General features: G+C 47.9%; 1 protein-coding gene across 4 annotated transcripts in view; it reads left to right on the top strand.

Annotated features, from left to right (window-relative positions):
* LOC136582010 (nuclear RNA export factor 1-like) overlaps positions 1-27460 on the top strand; it is a 52077-nt gene that overhangs the window by 12268 nt on the left and 12349 nt on the right. Inside the window, exons 1-2 of one of the 4 annotated variants that reach the window (XR_010787119.1) lie at positions 19507-19657; positions 20126-20296. The exons of 2 other annotated variants lie outside the window; for them this stretch is intronic. The gene's annotated coding sequence lies outside the window, so the exon portion shown is untranslated. Of the gene's footprint in view, positions 1-12156; positions 12205-19506; positions 19658-20125; positions 20297-27460 lie in introns of those variants that run through there. One more of the 4 variants, XR_010787120.1, reaches the window with a different exon arrangement.

The raw sequence follows: 27460 nt of genomic DNA, 5'->3' as shown, positions 1-27460 counted from the left end.
AAAGGCATCCTAACATGAAGTCAGCCATGTGTGCCAGGGTACCTGTACGCAACACATGGCTGTCCTCACTAGGAAGATCACTTTCAGGATCCTCCTCCTCCTCCTCCTCTGGCCATACACGCTGAAAGGATGACAGGCAAGCAGCATCTGTCCCCTCAGCAGTGGGCCAAGCTGTCTCTTCCCCCTCCTCCTCATGCTCCTCCCCCTCCTCCTCAACACGCTGAGATATAGACATGAGGTTGCTCTGACTATCCAGCGACATACTGTCTTCCCCCGGCTCTGTTTCCGAGTGCAAAGCGTCTGCCTTTATGCTTTGCAGGTAACTTCTCAAGAGGCATAGCAGAGGAATGGTGACGCTAATGATTGCAGCATCCCCGCTCACCATCTGGGTAGACTCCTCAAATTTTCCAAGGACCTGGCAGATGGCTGCCAACCAGGCCCACTCTTCTGTAAATAATTGAGGAGGCTGACTCCCACTGCGCCGCGGAAGTTGGAGTTGGTATTCCACTATAGCTCTACGCTGCTCATAGAGTCTGGCCAACATGTGGAGCGTAGAGTTCCACTGTGTGGGCACGTCGCACAGCAGTCGGTGCACTGGCAGATTAAACCGATGTTGCAGGGTCCGCAGGGTGGCAGCGTGCGTGTGGGATTTGCGGAAATGTGCGCAGAGCTGGCGCACCTTTCCAAGCAGGTATGACAAGTGGGGGTAGCTTTTCAGAAAGCGCTGAACCACCAAATTAAACACATGGGCCAGGCATGGCACGTGCGTGAGGCTGCCGAGCTGCAGAGCCGCCACCAGGTTACGGCCATTGTCACACATGACCATGCCCGGTTGGAGGCTCAGCGGCGCAAGCCAGCGGTCGGTCTGCTCTGTCAGACCCTGCAGCAGTTCGTGGGCCGTGTGCCTCTTATCTCCTAAGCTGAGTAGTTTCAGCACGGCCTGCTGACGCTTGCCCACCGCTGTGCTGCCACTCCGCGTGACAACGACTGCTGGTGACGTGCTGCTGCTGACACATCTTGATTGCGAGACAGAGGTTGCGTAGGAGGAGGAGGGTGGTTTAGTGGAGGAAGCATACACCCCCGCAGATACCACCACCGAGCTGGGGCACGCAATTCGGGGGGTGGGTAGGACGTGAGCGGTCCCAGGCTCTGACTCTGTCCCAGCCTCCACTAAATTCACCCAATGTGCCGTTAGGGAGATATAGTGGCCCTGCCCACCTGTGCTTGTCCACGTGTCTGTTGTTAAGTGGACTTTGGTAGTAACCGCGTTGGTGAGGGCGCGTACAATGTTGCGGGAGATGTGGTCGTGCAGGCCTGGGACGGCAGATCGGGAAAAGTAGTGGCGACTGGGAACCGAGTAGCGCGGGGCCGCTGCCGCCATCATGCTTTTGAAAGCCTCCGTTTCCACAAGCCTATACGGCAGCATCTCTAGGCTGATCAATTTTGCAATGTGCACGTTTAACGCTTGAGCGTGCGGGTGCGTGGCGTCGTACTTGCGCTTGCGCTCAAACTGTGGCGCTAGCAACGTCTGGACGCTACGCTGAGAGACATTGCTGGATGGGGCCGAGGACAGCGGAGGTGAGGGTGTGGGTGCAGGCCAGGAGACGGTAGTGCCTGTGTCCTCAGAGGGGGGTTGGATCTCAGTGGCAGGTTGGGGCACAGGGGGAGAGGCAGCGGTGCAAACCGGAGGCGGTGAACGGGCATCGTCCCACCTTGTGGGGTGCTTGGCCCTCATATGCTTTCGCATGCTGTTGGTGGTGCCTCCCCAGCTGATCTTGGCGCGACAAAGGTTGCACACCACTGTTCGTCGGTCGTCAGGCGTCTCTGTGAAAAACTGCCACACCGTAGAGCACCTTGACCTCTGCAGGGTGGCATGGCGCGAGGGGGCGCTTTGGGAACCAGTTGGTGGATTATTCGGTCTGGCCCTGCCTCTACCCCTGGCCACCGCACTGGCTCGGCCTGTGCCCACACCCTGACTTGGGCCTCCGCGTCCTCGCCCGCATCCACGTCCTATAGGCCTGCCCCTACCCCTCAGCATGGTGTATTACCAGTGATTTGATTTCCCAGGCAGGAAATAAATTGGTGCAAGCCTGCTGTTAAACGTAGCTGGCTGTGTATGATTTTTGTTTACGTTCTCCACCCACCACACACGTACCCAGAACGCTGAGGACTGTCAGAGGCAGGCCAAATAGAATGTTTCCTTTTTTTTTTTTAAAGAAAAGGCCCACTGCGTATATTCAATCAATAATAAATATGTCTTCTGGCCCTGCAAATGTGTCACAGAACTGCAGGGTTGCAGAGTTATTAACTACAGCAGAGCGGTGATTTTTCCCAGGCAGGAAATAAATTGGCGCAAGCCTGCTGTTAAACATAGCTGGCTGCGTATGATTTCTTTACGTTCTGCACCCACCACACACGTACCCAGAACGCTGAGGACTGTCAGAGGCAGGCCAAATAGAATGTTTCCCTTTTTTTTTTAAAGAAAAGGCCCACTGACTATATTCAATCAATAATATATGTCTTCTGGCCCTGCCTACACAATTCTGTCCCTGTAGTATTACTGCAGGGCGCAATGCTCTGCACAGCCGATTTAAAAAAAAATAAAAAAATGCAACACTGCTAACAGCAGCCTGCACAGTTCTGCACACGGTTAAATGTGGCCCTAAGAAGGACCATTGGGGTTCTTGAAGCCTACAATCACTCCTAACACTCTCCCTCCCTAACCACCACTTCTGTCCCTGTAGTATTACTGCAGGGCGCAATGCTCTGCACAGCCGATTTAAAAAAAAATAAAAAAATGCAACACTGCTAACAGCAGCCTGCACAGTTCTGCACACGGTTAAATGTGGCCCTAAGAAGGACCGTTGGGGTTCTTGAAGCCTACACTCACTACTAACACTCTCCCTACAGCAGCTCCAACACTATAGCACTGTCCCTCAGCTAACTCACAAGGCATCTGAGGCGAGCCGCGGGAGGGGCCGACTTTTATACTCGGGTGACATCTGATCTCCCCAGCCACTCACAGCAGGGGGGTGGTGTAGGGCTTGACCGTCACAGGGGGAAGTTGTAATGCCTTCCCTGTCTTTCAATTGGCCAGAAAAGCGCGCTAACGTCTCAGAGAGGAAACTGAAAGTAACCCGAACATCGCGTGGTACTCGTTAAGAGTAACGAGCATCCCGAACACGCTAATATTCGCCCGAGCATCAAGCTCGGACGAGTACGTTCGCTCATCTCTATAAGATACCCATTTATGAGTGTGTTTGGGGATGTTAAGAATACGTTTGCCAAGTAATGCTTCCCAGGATGATTTTTGTAACAGGATATTAGTAATGGAATATATATGGGTGTATACCTGAATGCAGAACCTGCGGAGCCTAGGGCAGTTCCACCAGATATGTAGGAAGGTTTCTTCCCCTCTGCCTCCCCTAGAACATAGGCCTGACGTCCCTGGAAACATGCTGGAGATTCTTTTAGGAACGAGATACCAACGCATAAGAAGTTTATAAGAGGCTTCTGTTATTGATACATTGATAGCTTAGCAGTTGATGTTGTGATTTTATGCCACTCAGAAATTGGTAGTTCCTCACCTACTTTCCCTTCCCATCTCCTCATGTAGGGGAGTTTGTCCTTGGGTGTTATAAAGTTGGAGTATAATTTGGCAATTAATTCAGGGCCCCTGGCATTTGTGTTAACAAGGCTTTCAAAGATGGATAATTCAGCCAGATTTCGTCTATTTTCAGTATAAGTCAATACATAATGCTTAATTTGCTGTAGACAAAAAATCTCCTCATTTGGAATGGAGTGAATAGCCTGAAAGAACTCAAATTGTCTGAAGCCTAATCTATATCATTCTGGTAAGATTTCTGGCTATCCACCATCCAAAGTCGGTTTTATTCATACCAGGGAGGAAGGCCGGATTACCAAATATACTGGATATGGGAAGATGTTTAGATATCAGGTTATATCTTTTGGATAATCTATCCCAAAGTGCTAAGGAAGAAGACTGGGTCAGATTCAGGACTGCTTTTTTATATTCCGCTCTGTGCCAAAATATATCTTCCAAAGATTGGGGGAAAACTGCCTATGTCTCAATAGATACCCGTTGAGGTTTATCATGACGGGAGAAAATGGAGGTTAATCGTGCTATCTATCTATCTATCTATCTATCTATCTATCTATCTATCTATCTATCTATCTATCTATCTATCTATCATAGATATACATTATATCTAGATGACGGATTTTATGTATATAGATCAAAGATATCTTTTAGATTATTTATATATATGTAGATTCTACAGGCAATACATCTATTATATAATCAGCATAAATTATAGAATCTACATATGTATATATAATACATCTATATATATATATATATATATATATATATATATATATATATATATATATATATATATATATACTAGCTGATATACCCGAATTCGCCTGAGTTAATTTGGTATAGGTGTTTATCTGGTGTTCACACGAAAAATCTTATGAAGTCATGGTTTCTTTAGAGATACCGAGGAAAAAAATATGTTCACCATTTTGCATGGTTCTTTGCGTTACTCAGGAAACACTATTTTAGATTACGTAAATAAAATTTGGACGCTAATTCTTTTGCGCTTAGTATTGAATAAGCAAGTTGAGACTAGAGATGAGCGAGCGTACTCGGATAAGCACTACTCGCTCGAGTAATTGGCTTTATCCGAGTATCGCTGTGCTCGGGGCTAAAGATTCGCGTGCCGGCACGGAGCGGGGAGCTGCAGGGGAGAGCGGGGAGGAACGGAGGTAAGATCTTTCTCTCCTTCTCTCCCGCCTGCTCTCCCCTGCTCCCTGCTGCGACTCACCTGTCAGCCGCAGCGGCACCTGAATCTTTAGCCCCGAGTACAGCGATACTCGGATAAAGCAAATTACTCGAGCGAGTAGTGCTTATCCGAGTACGCTCGCTCATCTCTAGTTGAGACCCATTAACTTTTCCTATTTATGACATAATCATGCTCATGCCAAATTTTAAGTTTCTATGACATCGTGAAGTGAGAGAATTAGATTCCGTACATAAAATTTGGACGCTAATTCTTTTGCACTAGAATTGAATAATCGAGTTGGGACTCATTAACTTTTCCTATTTATGACATAATCAATGCTCGTGCCAAATTTCAACATCGGGAAGTGAGAGAATTAGATTCCGTACATAAAATTTGGATGCTAATTCTTTTGCGCTTATAATTGAATAATCGAGTTGGGACTAGAGATGAGCGAACGTGTCCGTTACGGACACATCCGCACCCGGACACCGGCTTTGCCGAACACTGCAGTGTTCGCGCGTAAAGGTCCGGGTGCCGCCGGGGGGCGGGGAGATGCGCGGCGGCGCGGGCGGCAGTAGCGGGGAACAGGGGGGAGCCCTCTCTCTCTCCCTCTCCCCCCCCACTCCCCGCCGCACCCCCCCCCGCGCTGCCACGGCGGCCCCCGAACTTTTTCGCCCGAACACTGAAGTGTTCGCAAAGTTCGGTGTTCGGGCGAAAAAGGGGCGGGGCCGAACGTGTTCGCTCATCTCTAGTTGGGACCCATTAACTTTTTCGGCCGTGAATACGCGGCCGATATACGGCGTTTCACTCTGCAGGCGAGGAGGCTGGAGAGGCCAATTGCTCACTTGTAGAGCCCTTGAGCTGCCAAAATGTTAGAGCACCCTCACAAATGACCCCATTTTAAAAACTAGACCCCTTATCTAATTCATCAAAGGGTGTACTGTGTATTTTGACCCCACAGTTTTTGAATGAATCTAAGCAAAGCAGAAGGAAAAATATACAATTTAAATGTTTTTAGCAATACGTATGAATGAAGACTTGCACCAAAAATGGATACCCCAGTATGTCCTGTGTTCAGAAACATAACAATTGTAGCCCCAATCCACTTACAGGACACATGGCTAGGCCTGTACTGGAGGGAACAGCCTTTGGCTTTCAGGGCACAACTGAATAAATTCCAGGCCACATTGCTCACTTGTAGAGCCAAACCGTTAGAACGCTCCACCCACAAGTGACCCCATTTTGTAATCTTGACCCCTAAGCCCATTTATCTAGGTGCGTACTGAGCACTCTGACCCCACAGTTTTTTTTCCAAAAATTATTATAAAGCATGTGAAAAATAAATAAAATGTAATTAATTTTAGGTATTACTAATAATGTAAGACTGTGTGGTATGTCTCAAAACGGGTAATTACAAAGGCCTGGTTGGTGTAGTGTCCTAGAGTTAATGGGGCCCCTCTGTAATGTTCTATGTCCGTCTTGTGCCATTGTCATGTTTGTGGAGTGCATTTGATTTATGTGGATTGAATGGTTGCAGGACTGAAAGGGTTAACGTCTGGCATGTTCTCTCCTATCTGGAAAATGTATCATTGTCTATGATTATTGTTTGTATGTGGTCACATGAGGGTGATCTATCTCTAATCTCTAATCTCTAATCTCTAATCTCTAATCTCTAATCTCTAATCTCTAATCTCTAATCTCTAATCTCTAATCTCTAATCTCTAATCTCTAATCTCTAATCTCTAATCTCTAATCTCTAATCTCTAATCTCTGCCGAGCAACTTCCTTGGGCTCAGCCTGGGCCTGTTCAACACCCAGGAATCCTTGGTTCTTCTGTTGAATGCTGAGAGAGAGAGAAACCGCTTCATAACAAAGAGAGAATGTGAGTGGCTTGCCGATGTAGAGAGAAAGTGAGTACCAGGAGTAATGGAGCCTACAGATAACTTGGACTGTGAATTATACAATTACCCCACAAACCCTACAGAGAGATTTTAACTGTGAACTGTGATTTCTACAGCTGTCACCACCGGACGCAAGGGGTTTGACCGGGCTTGCGTGGAGGAATGCCCCTGTCACGCCCCTAGCTCCCGATTGGCTGTCAAGGTCCTAGCAGCGTGTCTATGGATTTTTTGCCTGGCCTGGACGGTTAAGGTTAGGGTTAGTTTTCTTGTTAGGCTCACATTCTTAGCTGTTAGAGCTAATAATGTAAGCCAAACTGGAATATTAACCCTAACCATCTAAGCCAAACACAACACACCCCTGAAGCAGCCGTTGCCCTATTATCTACCCTGCCGAAGCGCTCCTTCCCAGCTCCTGTGCTACTGGCGCGGCACCAGCAATCTCCTTGCTCTCTGCCTCTGCTCTGGTAGGTCCCCTGCCGAAGACCTGCCGCTGTCACTTACGAAGCCCACGAGCATCTTTGCTGGTGATCCGCTCCCTCACAGCTCATGACACTGTGCTACTACCGCCTCACAGCTCCGTCCTCCGCCTCACCACCTGCAGCGGAGATTGCGGGGCTCCTGGTGCGCTGTGTCCGCTGACAGCTGTGTCCCTAGCCGTGTCTCTGCCGATGTACTGTGCAGGCTCAGTGCTCCATCCAGCTCCGTCCCTCGCAGTGCTGCTGCTCACTGCTGTGTCCCCGGCGTCGCCTCTCAGGGCTCCCGGTTGAGTGACAGCCGGCCCATGATGCATGCGGGGACACTGAGCAAATACATCACCCAATCAGCTCCTTGAGGCATCACCAGCCTTTCAAGCTGCTTGTATCTTGTCTGCATCTATACTTCCGGTGGTGACAAGATACAATAGTACGCAGCAACTATTATACAACTGTTAGTGACTTTTTACAAACGTTTAAGAAAATGGACAAGATTGACCGTTCCCGGTTTTGTTCCAAAATATAACCCTCTGGTGTTGGACTGCTTTATTCATTTGCAAGATCCAGCCCTGGAGAAGGAACAGTGGTGTGACGAGTAACAACTGGACTTCAGGTAACCCCCGGTTACTACCCCTGTGATCTTCCCCAGCGGTAACGTGGTCGGATCCTGAGCTACCCTTAGGCCTCATGTCCACGGGGAAAATAAGATCCGCTGCAGATTCTCCATGTAGAATCTGCAGCGGGTCCCTCCTGCCCCGCGGACATGAGCGCTGAAAATAAGAATTTAAAAGCATTTACCTATCCGGCGCGGGCGGGGAAGGTCAGCTGTTCCTCACGGCCGGATCTTCTTTTTCGGCCGGCGGATGAATTCGTCACGCCGGCGGCACGTCGCCGGCACGTCGTCGACGTGCCGCGCGCATGCGCCGGGCACATCCGCCGAGCCGAAGCAACAAAGATGCGGCCGTGAGGAAGAGAAGACCTTCGCGGTCCGCTCCGGATGGGTAAATACTTTTAAATTCCTATTTTAGGTCTCCCGCGGATCCGGACGGCTTCCATAGGCTTCAATAGAAGCCCGCGGGAGCTGTCCCCGCGGGAGACCCGCACGAAAATGGAGCATGGTCCAGATTTTTTCATGCTCCATTTTTTTAAAAATCCCTTTTATTGACCATCCGCGGGTATTTATCTACCCGCGGGTGGTCAATGCATCCCTATGGGATGCGGATCCGCATGCGGGAGATCCGCTGCGGATCTTAAATCATATTTTGCCCGTGGACATGAGCCCTTAGAGGGAGTTTACCAGTACAACTGGTGTTTCCTGTTGTGAGGTTTATTCTGGTTATGCTTTTAAATAGAGAAAGATAAGTGTATTTCACAGAATAATTATGTGTTTATAATTTGCGTCTTCTTCTGCTAAAGGTTTAAGCTTAACCGCAAATACGTGTAAGGGCTGACGCTTTAAAAATGGACTACAAAGACTCCATTTTGTCTCTTTGCTTGTCTGCTATAATACACATATATTTGTATTAATTTTAACTTTCACTTGAGAAAAATGTTAGATTTCAGTTAGAATGATCCACCTGGAAATATTAATTGGATTACCGCTAGGTTTCTGTGGTGTTCTTATCTTTAAATAATTCTAGTTGAAACTTACTAACAAGCTTACAGGAATTAAGAGGACATACTGATAAGGGGAGGACATACTGATAAGAGGCCGAGATGTTTTAAAACAATATATGTGCTTATTAATTTTAATTGTATCTGGCATAAAGCCACTCGCTCCATAGAACTGTATAAAGATTGAATACATTGTACATTAAACAGGCATTTCTTTGGTTAACACATACGGTGTGGTGTCCATTGAACTCCTCAGAGTATACTCGCAAGATTCAAACAGATTGGGAAGCAGACAGCATCAGCTGACGGGTCACCTCGTGACCCCCCCTATCACTGTATGTAATGATAAATCAGGGTATACCACCATGGTCGGTATAACTACATACAGGGATGTATAACATATAGCAGCTGTACATATATAATTATATACAGGGGATATTCATGTTATATCAGGATGCTCCATATCACTGTGTACAGGGAGATATACATCCTGCATATAGGGATATGGAGCATGCTAGTATAACCTGGATATCCCCTGTATATAATTATATATGTACAGCTGCTATATGTTATACATCCCCATATACCAGCTATACATACAAATTTGCAGACCTCGTTGCACTGCATTTACTCCTCCTCCGCTCCCCGACACTGCCAGTGCACCGCCGGCAGTACCAATCACACAGCCGGCAGTGCACTGATAGACTACAGTTGTGACCGATCATAACTGTAGTCTCTCAGGGGTAGAAGAACCGCGCGCTTGGGAAGTTGGCAGCCAGTAATTGGTTAGGAATGTTCAGAAGTGGTTATTGCAGGTATTTCTCTGTTAGCAAAAAAATTAGCATTGCATGTTTGTTTTTGTTCCCAGTAATGGCACCACAGAACTGCCGGATCCAGCAAGTGGGGTCATTTCCCATGAGTGAGTAGCGTGGGCTTCTCTGCACATAGGTGCGGCTAGCACTTATGAGCATAATTGGAAAAAAGGCGTTGCGCTGAACAGCTCATGTGCGGGTACTGACCATATTCACCCAGTGGATAAAGTTATCATGTCCCTTTTGCCACAGTGTGTACGCCGTAGAAACAAGACCCCGGAAAGATAGCGGAATTGTGCTTTTTTTTCCAGTTCTCTTCACTTAGAATTTGGTTTTCATTTTTTCAGTACATTATATGGTACATTAAATGGTACCCATGAAAAATACAACTCGTCCTGCGAAAAAAAAGCCCTCATACAGCGATGTCGATGGATAAATAAAGGAGTTATAATTCTTTAAAAACAGGGAGGAAAAAAGAAAACAAAAAAAGGCCGCTTTGTTATGGAGTTAATGACAGGAAGAGCTAACTAAGGGGCTCTTCATACTAGGATCTTACCATCATTTAGCATACACGATTTCTTTAAAAAAAAAAGTATTAAAACGCATTGCTTGATGAACCCATTAACTAGAATTGGTCAAGTGCAGTTCAAAAGTTAATATATTTGACCTCCTTTATGTTCACGTTTTTTTGTTTTTTTTGGGGTGGGGGCGGGGGGTCAGAAGACCTTGGCACGCTTTTCAGTGCCAGAAAAATACATGGAAACGTAGATTATTCTAACATGAGAGTCAATGAAAAATATAGCAATGTCAGTACATTTCCATACGTTTAACATGTACATTTTATGTTATTAAATGTCGTGAATACAAAAAAATGTACAACTTCAAAACTATTAAGAAAGAGTTTATTTACAGTGGAAAAACAGACACAATCGTATTAAAACATATGGATATCCATTTAAGGCCCGGCTCACGTGGGCGGAATTTAATAGCGTATTATGCGTGTGATATAAGTGCGCATGATACGCGGTGAATGGAGTCACTAAAAATACATTGATTCATTCACAGCTGTGTATAATTCACACGTAAAAAAGGACGCAGCGCGCTCTATTTTACCGCGTAATACATGAGATAAAGCCCTATTATTCTCTATGGGAGCATTAAAAATGCTGTACAGATGCAATTACATTTGTATGTGCGGCGTATATACGCAACGCCGCTAGGTAGCAGAGCAGGAAGTTTATAAACAAAAACAGGCAGACTGCGCATGGCGGCGTGCGTGAGATACGCTGTCACGCGCAGTGAAAATTTGCTGCCATAAGCAGCGATAGGCTGGCTCTAACAGCGGTAATATGCTGCTTTAGGCCTCATGTTCACGGGCAGGTTGGATTCCGCATGTGGTAAGCTGCGGTGTAATCCGACCCTGCCCGCAGCCAGCGACTCTGCCTACTTGTCGGGGTCTTCTTTTTTCTGTACTGCAGATGCGTGCAAAAGTGCTGGTCACTGCACATGCGCAATAGTCTGTTTTTAAAAACACCTGCTTTCCCGCAAAATCCGTTGCCTGTCCACAATGTCAACTGCGAATAGGCTGCGGATCGGGCGGCTTTCATTGACTTCAATGGAAGCCGTCCGCATGGAATTCGCACTAAAATGAAGCATGCTGCGATTTGTTTTCCGCACGCGGAATCCAGAAAAGAAATCCGCAAGTGTAAATTGAAGTGCGGACACCCATGTTTCACAATGGGTGGCTTGAACCGCGGATCTTCTGTGCGGGTGACCGACGCAGATTCCACAAATTAAATCTTTGGGCCTTAGGGCGGTTTTGCACAGCCATATGCGCAACTACGTTCACGACTCATAGTGGCGCATGATCGAGGCCACGCCATAGCACAGGAGTTTGAAAAAAAAAATGCAGGAAGATAGGTGCTGCGCCATCTTTGCCGCATGTAGTTGATACTATGCATAGGAAAGGTAGATCAGGTCCGATTATTTTTCTCGCACGCACAATTAACGGGCGAGAATCCTGCTAGTCAAAGCAAAACCACTGAAATCAATTAAAATCAGTGGTTTTGTACCGTTATGATTATTACACGGCTGAATAACCGGAGAACAAAATGTACAGATATATGAAAAATGGCATGCATCTGTATACAGCTCTACATGTACAGGAAAATCCTAATCTGGAACCTACATCTATGAAATAACGTCTGCACGCTCTGTGAGGAACAGATGACCCTGTTCATTCTGTCATACATGGCATTGGTTTTATTTCCTTTCTTGCTGTAAACTGTATCAGATCAAATCATCTGTAAGCAGGGGGAAAAAATCCCCCTCCCCAAAACCTGGATGGACTGAACCAGCAAGGCAGCAAGCATACGTTTGTGTCGCGTGGGTCATACTATTCTGCCACGGATGAGGGCGTGGGGGAGCTCTGGGGCTGACAGACCCGTTTGACCGCTCCACAACGCCGTACACCTCTGCTTGCACATCACTTCCGGTGAGAAGGCCCGTTGCTACGGCGATTGGCAGAGAGTTGTAGGCGGCTCCTCCAGGGGGAAGTGACGTGAAATGGCGGATAGCGGTCGCTCCTCTTTCTGTAAGTTTATTAGACATGAGTAGGGGGCGCTGCGCTGAGGTAACTCCGGCGGGTGTTATTACCGGGAGTTTAGCTCACAGTGTTTGGCGGCTCAGGCAGAGTGAGACATCTGGTTAACCCCTTAAGGACCAGATACCTTTTAGGGGTTTTACCCATTTTGTGCTTATACTGCCCCATTGTTTTTGCTGCCTATCTCCCCCCATGATATATAGAGCTGTATTGTAATATTTTGTAAGGGGTGCAAAGTTCATATTACAGTTTATTTTTAAAACCAGTATATTTACTAGTCCAGGAATGGGTTTCTCATGTTGTTTCGTGTAGTGATAGTAGTCACTGGCATAGTTGCTCTGGGTCTGCTAGGACCCTGCAGCTCTGTTGTGGTCATGTGATCACTGGGTTCAATAATGGAAAGTTACACTTCTGCTTTCTCTATTCACTCCTAGCTTTTCTCCTCCGGGTCCTTGACTGTGACTAACAGCCCAGGACCCAACCTGCACCTACTAGATTGCAGGAGCTTCAATCCCGCACCATATTTATACAATTTTTGGGGAGGATAAAATCTTGGTCCTTAACAGGTTAGGCCGGCTGCACAAGGGAGAGCCTGCTTCCACATGTGGGATCCCACGGCGGACTTCGGCTGTGACCCTGGCCGGCGACCCCGCGTACCTTCATAATCTATATTGTGGATGACCGCGGAGGCTCACCGTCGATCATCCACAGTATAGATTATGTAGGTTTTTTTTCAATATTTGTATTTACAGCGATGACGCGGTTACCCGTAGCCTGTGCACAATGTTAATTGCGTATGGGCTGTGGGTTGGACGGCCTCCATTCACTTCAGTGGAGGCTGTCTTCATGGAGTCTGAATCAAAACAGAGCATGCTGTGATTTATTTTATTTACCGTATATACTCGAGTATAAGCCGAGACAATAATTTTCACAAAAAAGTGGGAAAACTTATTGACTCAAATATAAGCCGAGCTATACTCGAGTATATACTAGGTAAAAAAAAACCCTCCATACGCGCCTCCCAGCCAACGTCTGTGTCTGTGCGACAAGCTGCTTAAATCCACCCTGCTGTCATCCCCCGCCGTCCTCTCTGCGTGGCTCTGTCAGTGCTGTGTAAATAAGCAATGTGATTGGATAGAGCGCCAGTCAATCACAGCTGGCGCTTGATCCAATCACAGCGCTTACTTACACAGCACTGACGGCAGGGGATTTGAAAGCCGAGCAGAGAGAATTCTAAAGCTGCTGGATTGACTGTGAGTAATCGAGCACCGGCTGTGATTGGCCTGCGCTCGATCCAATCACAGCTCTTACTTACACAGCGCTGATGGCAGGGGATGACAGAACCAAGCAAAGAGAACAGCGGAGGATGATACCGGAGAGAATTGAAGCAGCCTGCTACACCGCCGCCGGAGACACAGACACCCGCTGGGAGGTGAGTATGGAGATTTTTTTTTTTTAAGCCTTCACTGTCACTTACGAAGCCCATGAGCATCTCTGCTGGTGACCCGCTCCCTCACAGCTCGTGACACTGTGCTACTACTGCCTCACAGCTCCGTCCTCCGCCTCATCACCGGCAGCGGAGATTGCAGGGCTCCTGGTGCGCTGTGGCCGCTGACAGCTGTGTCCCCAGCCATGTCTCTGCCGATGTGCCGTGCAGGGTCAGTGCTCCGTCCAGCTCCGTTCCCCGCTGTGCTGCTGCTCACTGCTGTATCCCAGGCGCCGCCTCTCAGGGCTCCCGGTTGAGTGACAGCCGGCCCATGATGCATGCGGGGACACTGAGCAAATACATCACCCAATCAGCTCCTTGGGGCGTCACCAGCCTTTCAAGCTGCTTGTATCTTGTCTCCATCCATACTTCCGGTGGTGACAAGATACAATAGTACCCAGCAACTGTTATACAATTGTTAGTGACTTTTTACAAACGTTTAAGAAAATGGACAAGATTGACCGTTCCCGGTTTTGTTCCAAACTATAACCCTCTGGTGTTGGACTGCTTTATTCATTTGCAAGATCCTGCCCTGGAGAAGGAACAGTGGCGTCATGAGTAACAACTGGACTTCAGGTAACCCCCGGTTACTACCCCTGTGATCTTCCCCAGCGGTAACGTGGTCGGGTCCTGAGCTACCCTTAGAGGGAGTGTACCAGTACAACTGGTGTTTCCTGTATATAATGATAAATCAGGGTATACCACCACGGTCGGTATCACTACATACAGGGATGTATAACATATAGCAGCTGTACATATATAATTATATACAGGGGATATTCATGTTATATCAGGATGCTCCATATCACTGTATACAGGGAGATATACATCCTGCATATAGGGATATGGAGCATGCTAGTATAACCTGGATATCCCCTGTATATAATTATATATGTACAGCTGCTATATGTTATAGATCCTCGTATACCAGCTATACATTCAAAATTGCATACCTAGTTGCACCGCATTTACTCTTCCTCCGCTCCCCGACACTGCCAGTGCACCGCCGGCAGTACCAATCACATAGCCGGCAGTGCACTGATAGACTACAGTTGTGACCGATCATAACTGTAGTCTCTCAGGGGTAGAAGAACCGCGCGCTTGGGAAGTTGGCAGCCAGTAATTGGTTAGGAATGTTCAGAAGTGGTTATTGCAGGTATTTCTCTGTTAGCAAAAAAATTAGCATTGCATGTTTGTTTTTGTTCCCAGTAATGGCACCACAGAACTGCCGGATCCAGCAAGTGGGGTCATTTCCCATGAGTGAGTAGCGTGGGCTTCTCTGCACATAGCTGCGGCTAGCACTTATGAGCATGCTTGGAAAAAAGGCGTTGCGCTGAACAGCTCATGTGCGGGTACTGACCATATTCACCCAGTGGATAAAGTTATCATGTCACTTTTGCCACAGTGTGTACACCATAGAAACAAGACCCTGGAAAGATAGCGGAATTGTGCTTTTTTCCCAGTTCTCTCCACTTAGAATTTGGTTTTCATTTTTTCAGTACATTATATGGTACATTAAATGGTACCCATGAAAAATACAACTCCTCCCGCGAAAAAAAAGCCCTCATACAGCGAGGTCGATGGATAAATAAAGGAGTTATAATTCTTTAAAAGCGGGGAGGAAAAAACAAAAAAAAAGGCCGCTTTGTTATGGAGTTAAAGGGGTTGTCCCGCGGCAGCAAGTGGGTCTATACACTTCTGTATGGCCATAATAATGCACTTTGTAATGTACATTGTGCATTAATTATGAGCCATACAGAAGTTATCAAAAGTTTTATACTTACCTGTTCCGTTGCTGGCGTCCTCGTCTCCATGGTGCCGACTAATTTTCGGCCTCCGATGGCCAAATTAGCCGCGCTTGCGCAGTCCGGGTCTTCTCCTGTCTTCAATGGGGCCGCTCGTGCAGAATGCCGACTCCGTGTAGCTCCGCCCCGTCACGTGCCGATTCCAGCCAATCAGGAGGCTGGAATCGGCAATGGACCGCACAGAAGAGCTGCGGTCCACGGAGGAAGAGGATCCCGGCGGCCATCTTCACCGGTAAGTATAGAAGTCACCGGAGCGCGGGGATTCAGGTAAGCGCTGAGCGTTTTTTTTTTTACGTCCCTGCATCGGGGTTGTCTCGTGCCGAACGGGGGGGGGGGTTAAAAAAAAAAAAAAAAAACCCGTTTCGGCGCGGGACAACCCCTTTAATGACAGGAAGAGCTAACTTAGGGGCTCTTCATACTAGGATCTTACCATCATTTAGCATTCACGATTTATGTTTAAAAAAAGTATTAAAACGCATTGCTTGATGAACCCATTAACTAGAATTGGTCAAGTGCAGTTCAAAAGTTAATATATTTAAGCGCTGCGGAATAAGTTGGCGCTATACAAATAAAGATTATTATTATTATTATTATATTTGACCTCCTTTATGTTCACGTTTTTTTTTGGAAGGGAAGGGGGGGATGGGGCAGTAGACCTTGGCACGCTTTTCAGTGCCAGAAAAATACATGGAAACGTAGATTATTCTAATATGACAGTCAATGGAAAAATATAGCAATGTCAGTACATTTCCATACGTTTAACATGTACATTTTATGTTATCAAATGTCGTGTATACAAAAAAATGTACAACTACAAAACTATTAAGAAAGAGTTTATTTACAGTGGAAAAACAGACACAATCGTATTAAAACATATGGATATCCATTTAAGGCCCGGCTCATGTGGGCGGAATTTAATAGCGTATTATGCGTGTGATATAAGGGCGCATAATACGCGGTGAATGGAGTCACTAAAAATACATTGATTCATTCACAGCTGTGTATAATTCACACGTAAAAAAGGACGCAGCGCGCTCTATTTTACCGCGTAATACGTGAGATAAAGCCCTATTGTTCTCTATGGGAGCATTAAAAACGCTGTACAGACGCAATTACATTTGTATGTACGGCATATATACGCAACGCCGCTAGGTAGCAGAGCAGGAAGTTTGTAAACAAAAACAGGCAGACTGCGTATGGCGGCGTGCGTGAGATACGCTGTTATGCGCAGTGAAAATTCGCTGCCATAAGCAGCGATAGGCTGGCTCTAACAGCGGTAATATGCTGCTTTAGGCCTCATGTTCACGGGCAGGTTGGATTCCGCATGTGGGAAGCCGTGGTGGAAGCCGACCCTGCCCGCAGCCGGCGATCCTGCCCACCTGTCCGGGTCTTCTTTTTTCTGTACTGCAGATGCGTGCAAAAGTGCTGGCCACTGCACATGCGCAATAGTTTGTTTTTTTAAAAACACCTGCTTTCCCGCAGAATCCGTTGCCTGTCCACAATGTCAATTGCGAATAGGCTGCGGATCGGGCGGCTTTCATTGACTTCAATGGAAGCCGTCCGCATGGAATTCGCACTAAAATGAAGCATGCTGCGATTTGTTTTCCGCACGCGGAATCCGGAAAAGAAATCCGCAAGTGTAAATTGAAGTGCGGACACCCATGTTTCACTATGGGCGGCTTGAACCGCGGATCTTCTGTGCGGGTGACCGACGCAGATTCCACAAATTAAATCTTTGGGCCTTAGGGCGGTTTTGCACAGCCATATGCGCAACTACGTTCACGACACATAGTGGCGCATGATCGAGGCCGCGCCATAGCACAGGAGTTTGAAAAAAAAATGCAGGAAGATAGGTGCTGCCCCATCTTTCCCGCACGTAGTTGATACTATGCATAAGAAAGGTAGATCAGGTCCGATTTTTTTTTTTTTTTTTTTTTTTTTTTTTTTTTTTTTTCTCGCACGCACAATTAACGGTCGAGAATCCTGCTAGTCAAAACGAAACACTGAAATCAATTAAAATCAGTGGTTTTGTCCCGTTATGATTATTACACGGCCGCATGACCGGAGAACAAAATGTACAGATATATGAAAAATGGCATGCATCTGTATACAGCTCTACATGTACAGAAAAATCCTAATCTGGACCCTACATCTATGAAATAACGTCTGCACGCTCTGTGAGGAACAGATGACCCTGTTCATTCTGTCATACATGGCATTGGTTTTATTTCCTTTCTTGCTGTAAACTGTATCAGATCAAATCATCTGTAAGCAGGGGGAAAAAATCCCCCCCCCAAAAAAAAACCTGGATGGACTGAACCAGCAAGGCACCAAGCATACGTTTGTGTCATGTGGGTCATACTATTCTGCCACGGATGAGGGCGTGGGGGAGCTCTGGGGCTGACAGACCGCATGTTAACACTAACTGCTTCGGTTATGCACGCTGCCGATCCAGCCAATGAGGTGGCTGGAATCAGCACCATGTGACTTCACATCGTGCACGAGCAGTACAGTTCAGCAGCCGTGCACGATGAGAGCTGTGCCCGCGCGTCACGTGACCCGTGACGTCATCGAGCCTTGAATTTGCCCGCGGATTCCGAGCCCTATTCACCTACATAGGAAGTTGATGGTTGGAGCCTTTTATACAACTTACAAGGAGGGAGAGGAAGATTTGTGCGCTACGTGTGGTGAGTACCCACCTGAGATTTGTGCGCTGTGCGCTACATGTGGAGACGAGGCCACCTGAGATTTGTGTGCTGTGCGCTACATGTGGAGACGCGGCCACCTGAGATTTGTGCGCTGTGCGCTACGTGTGGTGAGTACCCACCTGAGATTTGTGCGCTGTGCGCTACATGTGGAGACGCGGCCACCTGAGATTTCTGCGCTGTGCGCTATGTGTGGTGAGTACCCACCTGAGATTTGTGTGCTGTGCGCTACGTGTGGAGACGCGGCCACCTGAGATTTCTGCGCTGTGCGCTATGTGTGGTGAGTACCCACCTGAGATTTGTGTGCTGTGCGCTACGTGTGGAGACGTGGCCACCTGAGATTTGTGCGCTGTGGTGGAGACGCGGCCACCTGAGATTTGTGCGCTACGTGTGGTGAGTACCCACCTAAGATTTGTGCGCTACGTGTGGTGAGTACCCACCTGAGATTTGTGCGCTGTGCGCTACGTGTGGAGACGCGGTCACCTGAGATTTGTGCGCTGTGCGCTACGTGTGGAGACGCGGCCACCTGAGATTTCTGCGCTGTGCGCTATGTGTGGTGAGTACCCACCTGAGATTTGTGTGCTGTGCGCTACGTGTGGAGACGCGGCCACCTGAGATTTCTGCGCTGTGCGCTATGTGTGGTGAGTACCCACCTGAGATTTGTGTGCTGTGCGCTACGTGTGGAGACGTGGCCACCTGAGATTTGTGCGCTGTGGTGGAGACGCGGCCACCTGAGATTTGTGCGCTACGTGTGGTGAGTACCCACCTAAGATTTGTGCGCTACGTGTGGTGAGTACCCACCTGAGATTTGTGCGCTGTGCGCTACGTGTGGAGACGCGGTCACCTGAGATTTGTGCGCTGTGCGCTACGTGTGGAGACGCGGCCACCTGAGATTTGTGCGTTGTGCGCTACGTGTGGTGAGTACCCACCTGAGATTTGTGTGCTGTGCGCTACATGTGGAGACGCGGTCACCTGAGATTAGTGCGCTACATGTGGAGACGCCGTCACCAGAGAGTTGTGCGCTGTGTGCTACGTGTGTAGACGCGGCCACCTGAGATTTGTGCGCTGTGGTGGAGACGCGGCCACCTGAGATTTGTGCGCTACGTGTGGAGACGCGGCCACCTGAGATTTGTGCGCTGTGCGCAACATGTGGAGACGCCGTCACCTGAGATTCGTGCGCTACGTGTGGAGACGCCGTCACCTGAGATTTGTGCGCTGTGTGCTACGTGTGGAGACGCCGTCACCTGAGTACGTCACCTGAGATTTGCGCAACGCCACCTGACGCAACCTGACTTTTTTTGCAGATTCGTGCGCTTTGTGTGGAGATGCGGCCACCTGAGATTTGTGCGCCTTTTTGCAAACTTACGTGTGGAGAGGATCCTGATGTTTGGACGCGTTTTAAGAAAAATTTCGCTTCGCTCGGACACCAGCTGACATAACTCGGCGAGGTAAGCTGCTGCATCTGCCAAAATTTTCATCACGTGCATCTGCTCATACGTGCATATTTGCGCATATTAGCAGGTTTTTGCTTGCATCTGCTCATATGTGCATATTTTGCGCATATTTGCTGGTTTTCGCTTGCATCTGCTCATATGTGCATATTTGGCGCATATTTGCAGGTTTTCGCTTGCATCTGCTTATATGTGCATATTTTGCGCATATTTGCAGGTTTTCGCTTGCATCTGCTCATATGCGCATATTTGCATGTTTTCGCTTGCATCTGCTCATATGCGCATATTTGCAGGTTTTCCCTTGCATCTGCACATATGCGCATCTTTGCAGGTTTTCACTTGCATCTGCTCATATGCGCATATTTTGCGCATATTTGCAGGTTTTCGCTTGCATCTCCTCATACAGTATGTGCACATTTTAATGTTTTCGCTTCCATGTGCTGAATTGCTCTCCGTTTTCCACAGGACGACTGTTGTGGAGAGGAACCTGACATGTGGCTGCGTTTTGTACAACGTTCGGAACCGGAGATTGTCGTTTTAGGTGCTGATTTCACATTTGCCCACCTTTTGGAGAGGACTACTCGTGTGGAGAGGAATTTCGCTTCGCTCGGACACCACCTGACATCACTCAGCGAGGTAAGCTGCTGCATCTGACAAATTTTTCATTGCTTACATCTGCTCATATGTGCATATATGTATATATATTACTATACATACGTATGTATATATACATACGTATGTATGCATACATATATACATACATATATATACATACACATATACACATACATATACACATATATATACACACACACATATATATACATACATATATATATATATATACACACATATACATATATATATATATATATATATATATATATATATATATATATATATATATATATATATATATACATATACATATACATATACATACACATACATACATATATATATATATGTATATATATATATATATATATTGTGAGAAGGTGACCGGCAAAGTGCTGGAGGGCATATATATTTCGCCTAGGATGCTCTCCTATGAGGCTTTGGGGAGCGCTTGGGCGGATACGTGCCACCGAGCAGCCTGGGCTCGGTGGAGGAAGCCGGCAGTATAGTGTTAGTAGCATTAAGCTACTAACACGTTGTAGCAAGTAGGTGGCTCCAAGCCGCATAATCCGGGCCGGCTTTTCCTGGAGTGACCAAAGTGAAGGGTGGGATGGTCACTCCCACGTACCAGGTGGGGCTGGTACCAGGCCTTAAAAAGCCTGGGCCTACAGGGCCAGGAGGAGAGCGGAGACCTCTGCAGGTCTGGGAGTCCTGGCTGGCTGTGTGCAGGAGCCATTTGTGTTACCAGTGTGTAGACAGGGACGCTACATGTATAGTAAGTGCTCAGACGAGCAGGATTTACTTTATGTTTGCCTGATGTAAAGGCCTGTATTTTGCTTTGTTTGCTTGGAAATAAACCCAGGCAAAGCCTGGACTAAAGACTTTATCGCAAGTGTCACTGTCTCTGACTGCTTATGCCCAGGTTGCTACCGATCCTAAACGCTAATCCCTCACATATGGTGTTTGGATGCGGGCAGCGGTCTTAAAGAGACATACACCAATTAATGGACATTTTGCTGCAGCAGCTGGTGAACCGTTGCTAAGGGCAGCCGCCCAAGAGAGATTGACTGGAGAGTGCTGTGACCCCCATGTCCTGGGTGAAAGCTGCAATGGCGCAGAAATCAGACACTGCCAAGATGGAAGAACTGATAAAGCAGCTGGTGCAAATGAACGTACAGCAGCAACAAACGTTGGCTCAGCAGCAACAAATGAACATGCAGCAACAACAAACGTTTGCTCAGCAGCAACAAATGCACGTGCAGCAACAGCAAGCGTTGGCCCAGCAGCAACAAGTGACGGCGACCCAGCAAAAGATCCATGAGGAGGCCATGAGAGCTCAGGCCGAGACTAATGCTCTCCTGGCGCAAGGTGTGCAGAGATCGGCTGGTTCGCTCCCCACCACCCGTACCGCAGTACAGGCGGCCTTACAAAAGATAACACCCACCGATGACATCGAGGCCTATCTCGCGGCCTTTGAGAGAGTGGCCGAGAGGGAGAAGTTACCGGCGCCTCAGTGGGCTGAGGTAGTAGCGCCTTTCCTGACGGGAGAACCCCAAAAGGCCTGCTTTGACCTCGGTGAGCAGGATGCCAAGGACTATAATAAGCTCAAAGGTGAGATCCTGGCACGCTTGGGTGTGGACACCCATATGCGGGCCCGACGCGTACATGCCTGGACTTTTGCTGACCACCTGCCAGCTCGCTCCCAGATGTACGACCTATTCCACCTGGTGAGAAAGTGGCTGCAGCCGGAGGAGTCGTCCCTGGCGGAGATCGTACAAAGAGTGGTTCTGGACAAGTTCATCCGCTCGTTGCCCCCCGCAATCCAGCGCTGGGTGGGACAAGGGGGTCCCCAGGATGTGGGCCAACTCGTGAGCCTCGTCGAGAGGTATAAAGCCACGGAGGACTTACTGCAAGCTGTGCCTCCTCGACGTTCCAACCCCGGGAACAGCAAGTCGGCCGGAGCACCTGGTAAGACTGTTCCGTATGTAAGGGGTGTCAAAAGTGTCCCAAAGGGAGGCGGCTCAGAGGGGGATCATGTGGGACAGAAGAGGAGTCCCAACTGGACAGTCCGGTCCCGGGTAGAACCCCAAGGGGATCGGGGCCCCATACTATGTTGGCGCTGTCGTGAGCTCGGGCATATTGCCGCCAACTGCCCACTTACCGTGGAACCCATGGACTGTGACTCTGCCCGGCGGAGGTCGATGTTCGCACGGCCAGTACGTTCTGCAGAGACTGTGTCAGAGACGGATCGAACATTATGTCACCTAAAGGTGAATGACTTTGCGGTGACAGCTCTACTGGACTCAGGGAGCTTGGTTACGCTGGTGCACTCCAGCCTGGTCGATCCCACAACCTTCACCGGCCATCGCATGGGGGTTGTTTGTGTGCATGGGGACACCAAGGAGTATCCTATTGCCCTTGTACGACTTGATACTCCGTATGGACTTGCCACCCATGAGGTGGGCGTCGTAAAATCCTTAATGCACACCGTGATCCTCGGGAGAGACTTTCCCCTATTTTGGGACTTGTGGCGACACCGAGGGTCATCTGCAAATAAGGTTCATGATAATGCAAATGTGTATGATGTGTGTCCAGAACTGTTTGACCCTGAGGGTACGGTTCCAGCAGTAGGGGTGACCCAAGAGAATGGGGATAACTTTCCCTTAACAGTACTAGCGGGTGAGACAGAGGTACAGGACGAAGTGGTTGCTATGCCTGACTTAGAGGTCTCACGTGCCAATTTCGGAACTGAGCAGCTCCGAGTCCCCACCTTAGTAAAGGCCAGGGAAAAGTACTAAATGGGGAGCCTCAATTCCCGGGGGCTGATACTGTGTTTCCACACATGGCAGTCAATCAAGAGTTGTTGTATCAGGTTGACAAGGTCCGTGGGGAGGTTGTGGAACAGCTGGTGGTACCTCAGTCCTATCGTAGGATGGTCTTAGACCTGGCGCACAAGCACGTGCTGGGAGGTCATCTCGGGAGCGAAAAGACTAAGGAGCGCATCCTTCAGCGTTTTTTCTGGCCTGGGGTACATGGTGATGTAAAACGTTACTGTGAGTCGTGCCCGGAGTGTCAAATAACAGCTCCTATGCCCCATTACCGGAGCCCCTTAGTGCCCTTGCCCATCATAGAGGTGCCGTTTGAGCGGATCGCTATGGACCTAGTTGGGCCCTTGGTAAAGTCTGCCCGGGGTCACAAACATATATTAGTGGTTGTAGACTATGCCACCCGTTACCCCGAAGCCGTTCCTTTACGCAATACGTCATCCAAGGGTATTGCAAAGGAACTACTTCACATGTTCTCCTGCACGGGCATACCAAAGGAGATCCTGATGGACCAAGGAACCCCCTTTATGTCAAAGGTCATGAAGGAATTGTGTAAGCTGCTGAATATTAAGCACTTACGGACCTCTGTGTACCACCCACAGACGGATGGTCTGTTTGAGAGATTTAATAAGACCCTAAAAAGCATGCTAAAAAAGGTAGTCAATAAGGATGGGAAGGACTGGGACTGTCTGCTGCCATATTTAATGTTCTCAGTCCGTGAAGTCCCACAATCCTCCACTGGGTTCTCTCCCTTTGAATTAGTTTATGGTAGATATCCCCGAGGGCTCCTTGATGTAGTTAAGGAGACCTGGGAGCACGAGTCCACTCCCTACAGGAGTGTTATTGAACACATATCCCTCATGCAAGATCGAATTGCGGCGGTCATGCCCATTGTTAGAGAACATTTACAGCAGGCTCAAGAAGCCCAAAGCCGGGTATATAACCGGTCCGCCAAGGTGAGAACCTTCAACCCTGGGGATCGGGTACTAGTGTTGGTGCCCACCCTGGAAAGTAAATTCCTAGCAAAATGGCAAGGGCCCTATGAAATAATTGAGAAAGTCGGAGAGGTAAATTATAAGGTATACCAGCCAGGTAGGCGGAAGCCAGAACAGTTGTACCATGTAAACCTAATTAAGCCATGGAAGGACAGAGAAGCCCTGACCTGCAGTGAGCACCCCCCATGGTGAGGTCCCAGAGGTGTGTGTATCAAGGTCCCTGTCCAAATCCCAACAACAAGAGTCGAGGGAATTTATACAACGTAACTCAGATGTGTTCTCTGATATACCAGGGCGTACTTGTGTCATAAAACACGACATTATAACTGAACCAGGGGTAAAGGTTCAGTTGAAACCGTACAGGGTTCCAGAAGCCCACAGACGAGCCATCTCAGAGGAGGTCAAGAAAATGCTAGACCTCGGAGTAATTGAGGAGTCGAAAAGCGAATGGTCCAGCCCTATCGTGCTGATACCAAAACTTGATGGCTCTCTGCGCTTCTGTAACGACTTCCGGAAGCTAAATGACGTGTCAAAATTTGACGCATACCCAATGCCGAGAGTGGACGAGTTAATTGAGAGACTGGGTCATGCCAGGTACTTTTCCACTCTCGACCTTACTAAAGGCTACTGGCAGATTCCCCTTACAGAGAGCGCGAAAGAAAAGACTGCGTTTGCCACACCAGAAGGGTTGTTTCAGTACATCTGCCTACCCTTCGGGTTGCATGGAGCCCCAGCAACCTTCCAAAGATTGATGGATATCATACTCAAACCCCATCGTCAATATGCGTCAGCATATTTAGATGATATCATCATCTTTAGCGAAGACTGGGACAGCCATCTACCAAAGGTACAGGCAGTACTGAACTCCCTTAGAAAAGCAGGGCTCACAGCAAACTCAAAGAAGTGCGCCCTGGGTCTTGAAGAAGCACGATACCTGGGGTATATAATAGGTAGGGGTATTAAAAAACCCCAGGTCAATAAAGTTGAAGCCGTTCAGAACGGGCCACAACCCACAACTAAAAAGCAGGTGGGAGCCTTTTTAGGCATTGTAGGCTACTATAGGCGGTTCGTGCAAAACTTTGCTAGCATAGCAGTGCCCCTAACAGACTTGACCAAGAACAGTAAGTCAGTCATGGTCAAGTGGAACCCTGACGCAGAAAAGGCGTTCCAAGAGTTAAAACGGGCACTCTGTAGACGTCCAGTGTTAGTCACACCCAATTTCAAAAGAGAATTTATTGTCCAAACGGACGCGTCCGATGTGGGACTGGGAGCAGTTCTGTCCCAGGAAGTAGAGGGAGAGGAACATCCCGTGATATATCTGAGCAGGAAGCTCACGCCACCGGAGAAAAATTTTAGTATCGTTGAGGGGGGGGGGGGGGGGGGTGCCTAGCCATCAAGTGGGCCCTTGAAGCCCTAAAATACTACCTTCTAGGTCGGCACTTCAGGCTGATCACAGACCACTCTCCCTTAACCTGGATGTCACAGGCAACAGAAAGAAATGCCAGAGTCACTAGGTGGTTCCTGACACTACAAAACTTCAGTTTTTCGGTAGAACACAGGGCCGGAAAGCTACAGGGCAATGCCGATGCCTTATCAAGGACGCATTGCATGGCGGCTAAAGGTGTCCGACCCCACAGGCTCGAACAGAGGGGGAGGGTATGTGAGAAGGTGACCGGCAAAGTGCTGGAGGGCATATATATTTCGCCTAGGATGCTCTCCTATGAGGCTTTGGGGAGCGCTTGGGCGGATACGTGCCACCGAGCAGCCTGGGCTCGGTGGAGGAAGCCGGCAGTATAGTGTTAGTAGCATTAAGCTACTAACATGATGTAGCAAGTAGGTGGCTCCAAGCCGCATAATTCGGGCCGGCTTTTCCTGGAGTGACCAAAGTGAAGGGTGGGATGGTCACTCCCATGTACCAGGTGGGGCTGGTACCAGGCCTTAAAAAGCCTGGGCCTACAGGGCCAGGAGGAGAGCGGAGACCTCTGCAGGTCTGGGAGTCCTGGCTGGCTGTGTGCAGGAACCATTTGTGTTACCAGTGTGTAGACAGGGACGCTACATGTATAGTAAGTGCTCAGACGAGCAGGATTTCCTTTATGTTTGCCTGATGTAAAGGCCTGTATTTTGCTTTGTTTGCTTGGAAATAAACCCAGGCAAAGCCTGGACTAAAGACTTTATCGCAAGTGTCACTGTCTCTGACTGCTTATGCCCAGGTTGCTACCGATCCTAAACGCTAATCCCTCACAATATATATATGTGTGTGTGTGTGTGTGTGTGTGTGTGTGTGTATATATATATATATAGTAATATATATATATACACATACACATATATATATATATATATATATAGTAATATATATACACATACACATATATATATATATATATATATATATATATATATATATAGTAATATATATGCACATATATGCACATATGAGCAGATGTAAGCAAAGAAAAATTTGTCAGATGCAGCAGCTTACCTCGCTGAGTGATGTCAGGTGGTGTCCGAGCGAAGCGAAATTCCTCTCCACACGAGTAGTCCTCTCCAAAAGGTGGGCAAATGTGAAATCAGCACCTAAAACGACAATCTCCGGTTCCGAACGTTGTACAAAACGCAGCCACATGTCAGGTTCCTCTCCACAACAGTCGTCCTGTGGAAAACGGAGAGCAATTCAGCACATGGAAGCGAAAACATTAAAATGTGCACATACTGTATGAGGAGATGCAAGCGAAAACCTGCAAATATGCGCAAAATATGCACATATGAGCAGATGCAAGCGAAAACCTGCAAATTTGTGCAAAATATGCGCATATGAGCAGATGCAAGCAAAAACCTGCAAATATGCGCATATGAGCAGATGCAAGCAAAAACCTGCAAATATGCGCATATGAGCAGATGCAAGCGAAAACATGCGCATATGAGCAGATGCAAGTGAAAACCTGCAAATATGCGCAAAATATGCACATATGAGCAGATGCAAGCGAAACCCTGCAAATATGCGCATATGAGCAGATGCAAGCAAAAACCTGCTAATATGCGCAAATATGCACGTATGAGCAGATGCACGTGATGAAAATTTTGGCAGATGCAGCAGCTTACCTCGCCGAGTTATGTCAGCTGGTGTCCGAGCGAAGCGAAATTTTTCTCAAAACGCGTCCAAACGTCAGGATCCTCTCCACACGTAAGTTTGCAAAAAGGCGCACAAATCTCAGGTGGCCGCATCTCCACACGTAGCGCACGAATCTGCAAAAAAAGTCAGGTTGCGTCAGGTGGCGTCGCGCAAATCTCAGGTGACGTACTCACCACACGTAGCGCACGAATCTCAGGTGGCCGCGTCTCCACCACAGTGCACAAATCTC

Source organism: Eleutherodactylus coqui, chromosome 11 (assembly GCF_035609145.1).
Source record: "Eleutherodactylus coqui strain aEleCoq1 chromosome 11, aEleCoq1.hap1, whole genome shotgun sequence".
Lineage (NCBI taxonomy): Eukaryota > Metazoa > Chordata > Amphibia > Anura > Eleutherodactylidae > Eleutherodactylus > Eleutherodactylus coqui.
Note: the sequence above shows the minus strand (reverse complement) of the source record. Positions and strands in the feature narration are given on the sequence as shown.